This window comes from Zootermopsis nevadensis, unplaced genomic scaffold (genome assembly GCF_977971745.1).
Source record: "Zootermopsis nevadensis isolate Lab colony 2312 unplaced genomic scaffold, Znev_1.0 Znev_ptg000017l, whole genome shotgun sequence".
NCBI lineage: Eukaryota > Metazoa > Arthropoda > Insecta > Blattodea > Termopsidae > Zootermopsis > Zootermopsis nevadensis.
Window position 1 is genome coordinate 256,377 of NW_028259149.1, and position 10,878 is coordinate 267,254.

A 10,878-nucleotide genomic window follows, 5' to 3' on the forward strand; every position below is an offset into this window, starting at 1 on the left:
ACAAAGACAATAAAGGAGCGAGTTTAAGTCTAACAGACTTTCAACATTTCGCACAAGTTTCACCGAATCACATTTGTACACTTTTAAAAATTGTTCTCTTTCCTGTGTTCCAATTCAGTTGTTTCTCGGAAACAAATTGTTGACAGAACAGCAATGCAGTTTCTTCGATATATGTTGGCACAGACGTGGTAATTCTTTAAAATCACTATTTTCACTTCAGTAAATAGTACCTTACTGTTCAATAAAGCAAAGATAAGCAATTATTTTAATTTTCACATTATACTTCTCAGATTTTCCAATGAAAACGTGTTTTAAGTACTACTTAAATTTTGCTGTTATTCTTGATGGGTAATTTTACAGCGTCTCCAATAACAGATTTAGATCTTAAACAAATGTAAATGAATGAAACAGGAAATTGAAATCAAACACGTAGAAGTTAAATTGTGGGTTTATGTAAAATTGTGGATGCAATTCACCGATAAGGGCCATTGTTTAAACGAAATCTTTGTTTAGATTGGGGTACGGAACATGTAGATAGACGGACACGAACTCCCCATCAGGCGTTTATTTTATGAAATTAGTGCTAAGAGCTTTCGGAATAGCGGTGGGTCTATGAATTTACTCTGTTGTCATCAACCGTGTGCGTGCTACATATCTTGTCCATCTCATGCGTGTTTGATTATTCTAATAATTATAGTAAGGGTACAAATTATGAAATCTCAATGCACAATTCTTTTCAGTCTCGTGTTTCTTTTGTATATTCCCCTCAGTACTATGCTCGCAAACGCCCTGAGTCTATTTGCCATGCTGCCTCCATGAGAGACCGGGTTTTACACCCGTAAAACTATAGATGAAATTAATTTTGTATAATTTAGTCGTTACATTTCTAAATATGGCGCTTAAATGACAAATTATCTGACTTGTGTTTCAGTAAGTATTATTCAAAAACGTAACCCACTCGTAATTTCTTCCTGAATGTAATTTTGATAAGTTACTATCGTCCACAAATACTTTTAAAATCTGCTTCATTATCCGTGGGTTTATCAATTATTCTTACGTTACAATTCTGTGCTGCATTCTGGTGGCGAGATATGAAGTGTAAAATCTCGCCATCTACTATGTTGGCTGGTTCTTAGTATTGGAGGAACTGCCACTTGGATACACGAAACAATTACATCTTAAGGCAGGTATATTTATTTTCTCTTATTATGAGAGACCCCGAATAAATTGACCACTTTAATCTGAAGTAGAGTAATTATCTTATCAGTGACACTTACGAGTATCTTTACAAGAACACGGTGATTTAAGATAACTACAACAATCCGTTTCTAAAAACAATTCATTTCAGCAAAGACGAACATAGTTCGAAAATAAAACAAAGTTTTTACGTAGAAAGCCAAACACCGAGCCGTGGGAAATTTGTTGAAAAAAAAGTTTTCATTCGCTTGTTGCAATAATGTCTGAAACGAATATCAGTAAACACAGAAAAATACAGAATGCGCTGTTACCGAGTGATTTGTGTTGTACGACTCGAAGACGAGCTAACCTGACTGAAGTTTACATTTATTTCCGCAAGCCCTCAAGGAAAATGGCAGCACTATGTTATTAGATAAGGGAAAACCGTGTTAGTAGAATCGACATTTGGTAGATCTTCTTTCTAGCCAGGGGCTTTCCAAACACGAGGTAGACGCGTGCGATGCGCTCCCATCGTCTTACGGCAACACAGATAACTTATTCACATTGCGACTTACTTACCTACAAGTGAGCCTATCGATATGGAAGTCACTCATTTGAAACGTGTGCGCGCATGCGTGGGATGAATATGCGCATCGTGACGAGTGCAAAAGGAAATGTCACACGGGCAGAGTACTTTTCCCCATAACCTCAATTTCGATTGCAATTGTAGTTCTGCGTAATGGCACCGCGTATTCTTGTAGATGGTTACCACAGACCCATTTGCTTTCCTCTAATGAACGAATTACGTAATCCGCTCATGCCGTAACACGTGTCCATCAGACATGGGCCCTGTGAGGCATCAGCACTCAATTTAGGGTACACATGGAGGAGATAAAAATCCTCCAAAAACTTGGTATGCATTTACACGGTCTCAGGACAAATTAACACAATTTCATTATCGTAAAAACATCGAGTGTCACATGACTCACACTTACACGAACACTTGCGAGGCCCAAAACATATCCCCCTTGTTTTACGACACTTGGTCCACCTTTGCACGTGCTTCAATACGTCTTCAAGGGCGAAAATACTCTCGTTCCCTCCCTAAGTCACGTACGCATCGCACCCTTCAGGACGTCGCCGCTGGCCCAAAGACGGAACATCTCAAGGCCATTCTGATGGGTCAACAAACATGGCGTCTGTGTGGCCGAGTGCTGAAGGACTTTACGTCACAACTACTGGGGGGGGGGGGGGTATGAGCGTGGGAAACATAAGGAGGGGGAGGCATTACTACGAAACGAGTCTCCGTGGCAAATCCTCGGCATTTGCTGCCAATCGCCGGCTTTATTATGTCCCGCAGAATCTCACTGCACTCACTTTCTTCCTCAAGATGTTTTGAAATGCATCTTCGACGTCTGTCGTGATTAATCTTCAGGAGGTGCGCCACTACATCGGTCATCGCCCTTGCGTTATCAAGTGCCAGCGCGCGGACCTGTTGGACGATCCCTCAAGTCAACATGGAGGCGTATTGATCATTCTTCGTCCGTGGCACTTATCACTTGAACAGGGGGGAAATTCCGTGCCTCCGAGTGCACTCAAGATCACGTATCTTCCATTGTCAGTAAGACAATTGTTTTATTTTGTTTTTATTTTTTCAAAAGCGATAGTCAAAACCTGCGACGCGGTGCCCCGAGATATCGAGCTTCATTAAGGCCGTACAATGTCGTATGGTTGTGAACTTTGGAAAATACGAAAATTTGACATTTTTTGTATAATATAAAACAGAAATTGGGCAACTTTGCGGCTGCAGAAAAGGAAACTTTGACTATTTTAGGTTAGTTTAGGTTAGGTGAAGTTAAGTTAGGTTAGGTTAGGTTCTTGTGCTCTCTGTACGATGCGTAAGACGTAAGCGTATAGGGCAAATAATTTCTGTATTTCTGTCCGCCTGATTTAACCTCAAAACCATTAGATGAATGTGGATAAAATTTGATATGAACTCAATGCCATTTGAATCTACTCTACAATCGATTGTACCAACATCGAGGGTGAAAGATGAGTTCGACTTTGGGCACTTACAACAGGGTCATATAACGGCGTTTGGTAAAACATTTTCCGAAAATGCAAACATTTTACATAGTAATTCTTTTAATAATGTAAAATAACAACATGGCGGCTACAGGGAAGAATATTTGACTTGCCCATGTCTTAATCCCATGACCCCAAGCAACACAGAACCAAATCACTTTTTGAATTACATCAGTCATAGAAGACAAGAGACAACATGATCTGTGCAGTTGGAAATTAAAGTGACGTAATGTTATTTGAAAATTACGTCACATAGGAGCCTTTAGAATTCAGAATTTACAAAGAACACGCGTGTATTCAGCTGTGGACTTAACCTCCCTTGTCTTGTTGAACTTACTGTTAATAGTTTTCCCCCATTATTGAAGAAGACTGGACACAGGCATGTGATAAAATGTGATTGGCTTGCCTAATTCATAATTTAGAGACCCTAAGTTCAAGTTTTGGCCCCAAAACTGACTAACCTCAGTTTTCCTCAGACCTTGAAGACAAAAGCCTTAAAACCTACCTCAAACCCAGGTCTCTTTTTGGAAGGTGGGAAGCACAAGATGGCGGCAAAATTTTTGTAGTAGCCATGGTATTAAACTACAAAAAAAAATGCATTCTCAAATAATGAGGTTATGAATCGATCTGTAACTTGTGTTCACTCATCGAGGCATTTTCCAAAAAAATCTTTTATCACACTCTATTTCACAAAAATAGTCTCCGTGAGAAACTGATAGTAAATCATTCTTTTAGGAAACGTCAGCATATGAACCCCTCAATTAAAATATTTGATCAACATCTATTTACAACTCATCAGCGGAAATCACCACGCGCTTCGCAGTCATCGGTGACTAATCGAGGAATTATTTATTATAAATTTTTAAAACCTTTGTGGAAACCCATTTCCTCTTCAGCGGACATAAAGGAGCCCATGGGTTGTGGCTGGCAATCCTTTGGAAAGTTATAAATAACAGTGATTTATATTTTCTCTTGTAATTATTATTTCCAACAATTTGAATAGAATTTTAAAAACAATTAATCTTCTACTCTTCAGCTGCATATTCTATAAAATAAAGGTCTATGGGGAATAGATCAGTTTATCAACACTAACCCCATGAATTACTCATCACTGTTGAACAAAGCCATCGTACAGACGCCGACGGAATACGGCGTTCCACGATCACATGCACGTGGGACTTTGCAGGATAATGTTCATCGTTCCCTCAACATGCATTCGACGTGACAATCTTGAACTGAATGTCACACTAAATATTAATTAAATTTCAGATTGAAAGGCAATTATTGCCTGTGAAATACATTTTATCCATGGGTTAGGCCAGAGATGAGGAACCTGTGGCTTTCTAGGTCCTTAAGTGTGGCCTTTTGACTGAATCCAAATTTTAGAGAACAAATCCTATGATCAACTGAAACTGCAACCAAACATTCAAATGCTTTCCAACAAAAAGCAGACACAACAAAGTCATTAAAAGATTAGTTAACTTTAAAATTAATAAATACTTTAAATCTTTTGAAATTACTAAGTACATAGCAGTTAGATTTTTACAAAATAATGTACATTTTTAAGTATATCTAATTGAAGTTTCTTGAATGCGGCCTTATTTGATTACAGCTAAATTAATACGGACTTCCAACATGATAAGGTTCCCCACCCCTGGGTTAGGCATTCGCCATTATAATAAATTTAAATTCTCGGTCACATGTCAAAAAGCATGAGGTAGCTCAAAGTGACTGTCAGTAGAGAATTTTTGTAAATTCATAGTGTGAAATAGCGGTCAGTCATCTTTGTGGTCCATCGTACTCTGACGGCTGCTTCATACAGCTTTATTTATACAGTAAAATGTTCCTACGTAAACAAGAATACTAATATAAATATAATATGATGCAACGCCTACATAATTCATCACCGAGGCAAAAGACTACAGAAAGAAAGTTTTCAATGAACATGAAAGGGAAAGGTGGACCAATTCCATGGCCGTCTAAAAACCAGACTTGAGCTCATTATTATTTTATCTAAAGTGTAACATTCAAGCAAGCTGTAAATAGGCCACAGTCATAAAAACACATAAATAAAGCCACTGTCGCAGTAGAGCGTAACGTACCAATATGCATAAGAGCTGAAGGCCACTTTGAAATCTGAATTTGGTTATAAACTTTTAATTTCATAACAATTCTGTCAGTGAAGTTGATAATTTGGTTGCAAATGCCGAGAGTCACAAATTACGGTCAACGGGAAAACTGCTTTTTTTTTCATAAGATTTTAACTTGATTAAAATTCTGAATTTAAACATTATTTACTTCAAATGACATGTAGGATATTCTCCCAAAATCTGCATAATATGTAGTTCCTGCAAAAAGATATGTAACGACAATGAGGCAACAGGTAAATTTAACTTCAGAAGCGATCACTTACTAGTGGCCATGCCTTCGGCCAGGCGATACGTCGCCGGCTTCTTGTTCTCTCCCAGGGCTGTCCATGTGAGTTCTGTGGCAGTCAAAGTGGCACTCGGTGGCTTCCCTGAGAGTCCTTTCACCTTTGCACTGTGAATATCATTTCACTGGTGTTCCACATTCAATCACATATCCCCTGGGGGATAGAAAATAAGCTTTACACACTTTGTCTCACACTAATGTGCAACAATTAAAAATATTCACTTATTGTTTAAAAAGCATGCACTTGCACAAATAATTTTACATAATTTTCTTGTACATGAACTGATAAAGAAGCCAAATAAATAATCTGTGATGTGTACAAAACTTCCTGTTTGTTTGTTTCTTAATTATCTTTCAGAATACAAATTTCAGTAACAAATTAAAAACAAAAATGTTTTGAAGATCAGGAAACAACCAAATCATGTCATATTATGATATAATATTTTCCTGCAAAATTCACCATTACTGTCTGACATCAGAAAAATAAATTTAGATGAGATACCGACTGATATCTGTGTTCAAGTAAAACCTTGTTTATGGTGAAATAATCCTCTTTCAACACAAATTTCCCACTAGAAATAATGTAAATAAGGGGATTTGCATTCCTAGTTGACATCTTATTGGCACATTTATAATCAGTGCTTCATTATTGGTAAATCATGTTATGCATAGAAACAATTTATAAAATATGAAACAACAATCCTGGGTAATGATGGAGTGGACATCAGAGTCACCTAGGAGACAGTAGATTGAGTTAACCCAACCTCACAAGAGTTGACATCATCAGGAAGTGATCTTCTTGATTTTAACAATCAAAAAATAAGGCAGGAAGCCTTGTGCTTTTCCAGTTGATCTGGACGGACGTGATTCATCTCAAGTTTTTTTGTCTGGGGCCTTTTGTGCCGGTTTCCAAGGAGGAAGTCGAGCCTCGGCTGAGACGCCGACTGCCTCATTTCTTTCAACAAGTAATAAGGCTTTGGTGTGTTCATTGTGGTTTTTGCAACATCTGAACAAACCTCAAAATTTATCATGTTCCTCAATCTCACTCAGAACTTCTTAATAGTTACTGAAACTGCATAAAAACGTCCTTCGTCAGATCTGTCTTCATGTCTTCAGAACAGGGCCAAGTTCTTCATTTGCCAGATTTTCTTTATGTGACTCCGACCTGATCCCATCTACTTCATCGATTTGTCAAAGTTAATTCTCTTTTGCCAGTAAAATGCACTACCTTTGAAATTGTTTTTAATTTCAACAAAACCAGTCTGACAAATCATAAACAACATGAGGAAGCCATTTTTTTCTATGTTCCATTCATGAAGGTTAGAGAAACTTCATTTCAGGTCCTGCTTATGTCTATGGCATCTTTAATGTTGAAGAATTTCCCAAATTCCAACACAGTGGGTATATTTTCACCATCAGATGACTATTAAATTTAGTAAGTGCCTTTATGAGGTTATAAGCCTTAAATGTTGCATGTACTCCTTGGAACATTAGTTGAAGAAGTGGATTATGTTGGGAGGCAAACAAAGCTTTTTATGTATTTTTTAAAAAATACCAGAAGAGAAATATAACAAAAATATACTAATTCCATCACAATTACTAACAATGGTGGATGACAAGGAGTATTATTCAACACAAACAAAATCTTGAAGTAGATATGTTTTGGATTTGCAACAATTTTTTTTTCTCACTGCCCAGTTGATCACTGTGAACTGCCTGTACATCGTACTCTCCCTTAAAACATTGCTGAGTTAGGGGCAGGAGAGGTACGGTCAAATGGAATGTAAACTATAATCACGACGATGAACTACATGGCATAAGACGATTTTAAAACAAAGAAAAGTAAACCGAGCATATTTACTTACCTCAAGCGTTCACAGTACTTTGAAAGGTTAGTAAAAACACACAATTTGGGGCAGATAAGAAAGTCATGTATGAATAAAGTGAAGCTTTCGCGGCGACCGAAGCTGACGAAAGATTCTCGGGCTAAACCACCACTACCACATGACGCGGTTTGTAGCACCGAGTATCTTCCATCAAAGAAAGTCATAACCCGTTGGAACAAAGAAGGCAAATGCCATGAGCTTTATAATCTGTGCCGTTGCAGTCGCACCACAGACGAACAAAAATGGAGTAAGGCAAGGGGGTGAGGGAGGGAGGTGGTGCAATGAGAAATGCCGAAAGATGGCGTCGAAACTGAACCTTTAAGTGGGCGTAACAACCAATCGGTGTTCGCAGACCGCTCAAAGCAGAAAGGCAAGATTTCTTTAATTTATTAACATTTTTGATTCTCGGCATGTTGGATGCTAGCGACATTCTCTGGAGAAATTTATGTTATGAATTCCGTACCTGTTGAACCAAGCAGTAGCCACTTGCCGTGAATTTTACATTGGCTTTACGTGGGATATCTTTCTTTAAGATTCTTTGGAGAAGTGAAATACTGGGGGCGAGGGATGTGGAAAATGCAGTAAAGGGAGAAACTGAAGTCTACTTAGATGTGGAAACAACTATGTATCTGCGCACGTATTCAAACTCCACCGATGAAAAAAATACGTATATTTTTTATTTTGTGACCAAATGCCATTAGATGATTACACTTATTTCGTATGAACATCTCTTCGTGTGAGTAACGAGAATAAATTAGGGTGAACCTCGTAACGATGTGTTAAAACGAATTTAAATTCTGGTTTTTGTCAATGTGGCCTATACATGCGCGCTGAACTCTGTCAGAGAACTCACTGTATATTTCAGATCGCGGGAACGCAAACAAGTTATGACACAACACACTGTACAGTCTATTAACGAGCACAGACTACTTCTCTATAATTCTACAAAAAAAATACATATACAGGGTTATTCATAATTCCCTGACACATTACAAAAAATCGCTAGACTTGAATGGTGCAATGGATGGTAACATAGGACATGCCGATAGAAAGAGAAACTCTCCAAGTTTATTTTACATACCATGGCTGCTTCGTTGGCCACCCCGATCACCTGACCTGACGCCATGTCATTTCTTCTTATGGGGGTACGTTAAGGACCAGGTCTTTGTACCGCCTCTGCCACGGAATCTGCATGAATTGCGAAGAAAAATCATCGCTGCCATCTCACAAATCGATTATGGGCTTGAAGTCTGCCGCGTCACAAAGGGCGGACACGTAGAGCATTTATGAGGTATGCAAAATAAACTTGGAGAGTTTCTCTTTCTATCGGCATGTCCTATGTTACCATCCATTGCACCATTCAAGTCTAGCGATTTTTTGTAATAAAAGGGGAATTATGAATAACCCTGTGTACACAAACCTAACACGAATGCACCACGTAACAACAAAACATACGAAAAAATGTAGACGTAATCCATGTTGTCTCAATGTTCAATACCATTATGCACTGAAAATTCTCTTTATTCTATATTTGAACGTTTTAGGTGGAAACCTTTTACTGCTTTATTGCTGGGCATTCGAAGGTACCAATTTATGAACTACAGCTAAATAACAATATCATAAAGGTGCAACAATGCTGCACAGAAAAATGTTCGAGAGCAAAATTTGGGAAGGAGTTTTATTAAAAAAAGTGCCATGCAGCACTACCTCATGGGAAGCCTCAATGAAGTTCATTAAATCACTTCCTGAATAACGTAATGAAAACTCACTGCTTCTCAGGCTTCCAGCTTGTTCATCCCTGCACCATATGACAAAGTTACCATGGATTGTATATTCCATAACAATGGAAAAACACGCCAATTTTAAAAATCTAATTTGATACTAGTTCGACCAAAAAAAAGGCGTTTCATTGTCACAGAGAAATAATTCACCCTCTCCATTATATTACTACTTCATCTATTATGCTTTTGGAATATGTCACTTTAAAATCTGCTCTCTGGTTGTTCTCAGTGTTGAAATATGACCCATAAACTCAATATCAAATCATGACGAATAAGTTACAACGCATTGCAAATTTACGAAACGACAGTCACATTGAGATTAACGCCTGCGTACATGGGAACTTCCCCGTTAACCCATTTTCACCGGAACTACAAGAACGTCACAAGTTCACAGAGACCGGTAGCTCCATTTTGACTTCAGGAGGCGCACAAGACATTTTCTTCGTAATTTAAAGAATAGGAACTTCTGCTCGTAGAAGCAACATTGTACTCTGACCAGTCTTCATCGTGTCCCATAACCTCAAATGTTACTGGAAACTTTCGATTAATCAATCATCGAGCTATACACATCAAATGCTCGCCTTTGGCCAGACCCCAATTAATGTATTAATAAAGTTTATCCATGCAAATTAACATTCCAAGCGGCCCAGAAAACAAATGACTTGCTGTAACGTACAGCGAAATGCCTAGGTAGAATCTCGGTAGCGCGATACCCCAGCGTTACAACAGTTCACCTCTCTAAGCCTTTCTGACGCAGAGCCCAGGACATAGGAAAATATGTTGAATTCTATGTTAAATTAATTCTTACCTGCAACCAGACTTCACTCTTATGATCTGAAGCTGTGGACTTCTCTCTTCTGAGGCTGGCTGGTGGATGTAATAAGACGCCTGACTGATAACGCAATGAGAATGGAGACAAGAATGTACAGTCTAAACACGAAATAAACTGATTCTTGACACATATTTACAACACATGAAACTGAAAATTAATTACATGTGTCCAGCTTACATCCCTGAAATACTCTATTGACCATTTCACTTCTCGACAGACATGGCTGGCTTCCATGTTAGTAAAAGGTCCAATCTGCCTTTCTGCCATGTACAGAATATTTCTTAATTATCATTAATTAAATTTGGCAAAATTCTAGCCTGCAAATTATTTTTAATTACCTTCTGATTATGTCTAAACATATTTCAATATTCCAAGGTTGCCTACAAATAAAACTACCCACTGGGTTATCCCGTAAGGTGAAATAGTGGATCGTCGATCAGATATCACTTAAAAGGATTTTTACAACAGAGCTCTCTCCAGTCGACTAGCTCATTGAGGGTAAGTGTGGAAAAAAACCCCATTCAACAAAACTTTCAATTATTTGCATAAATATGCTGGAAAACTCTGACTTAACCAAACGCCTACCTGACATCATGAGTGAGTAAACCTTGGCATGATTTGAGGTTTTCATGGCAGTGAGTCTGAAGATGGCCGTCTTCTAGGTTGTTGCACAGGTATAACCCTC

At 38.2% G+C, this 10,878-nt stretch overlaps 1 long non-coding RNA gene across 3 annotated transcripts in view; it reads right to left on the minus strand.

The window, feature by feature from the left end:
• Positions 1-8,344, minus strand: part of LOC110835245 (uncharacterized) — a 35,887-nt gene extending 27,543 nt beyond the window's left edge. Inside the window, exons 1-3 of one of the 3 annotated variants that reach the window (XR_002544847.2) lie at positions 7,560-8,340; positions 5,675-5,848; positions 2,209-2,668 (exon numbers count right to left, since the gene is read on the minus strand). This is a non-coding gene — a long non-coding RNA (uncharacterized LOC110835245). Of the gene's footprint in view, positions 1-2,208; positions 2,669-5,674; positions 5,849-7,559 lie in introns of those variants that run through there. The other 2 variants (XR_002544845.2, XR_002544846.2) reach the window with 2 other exon arrangements.
• Positions 8,345-10,878: the final 2,534 nt, after the last annotated feature.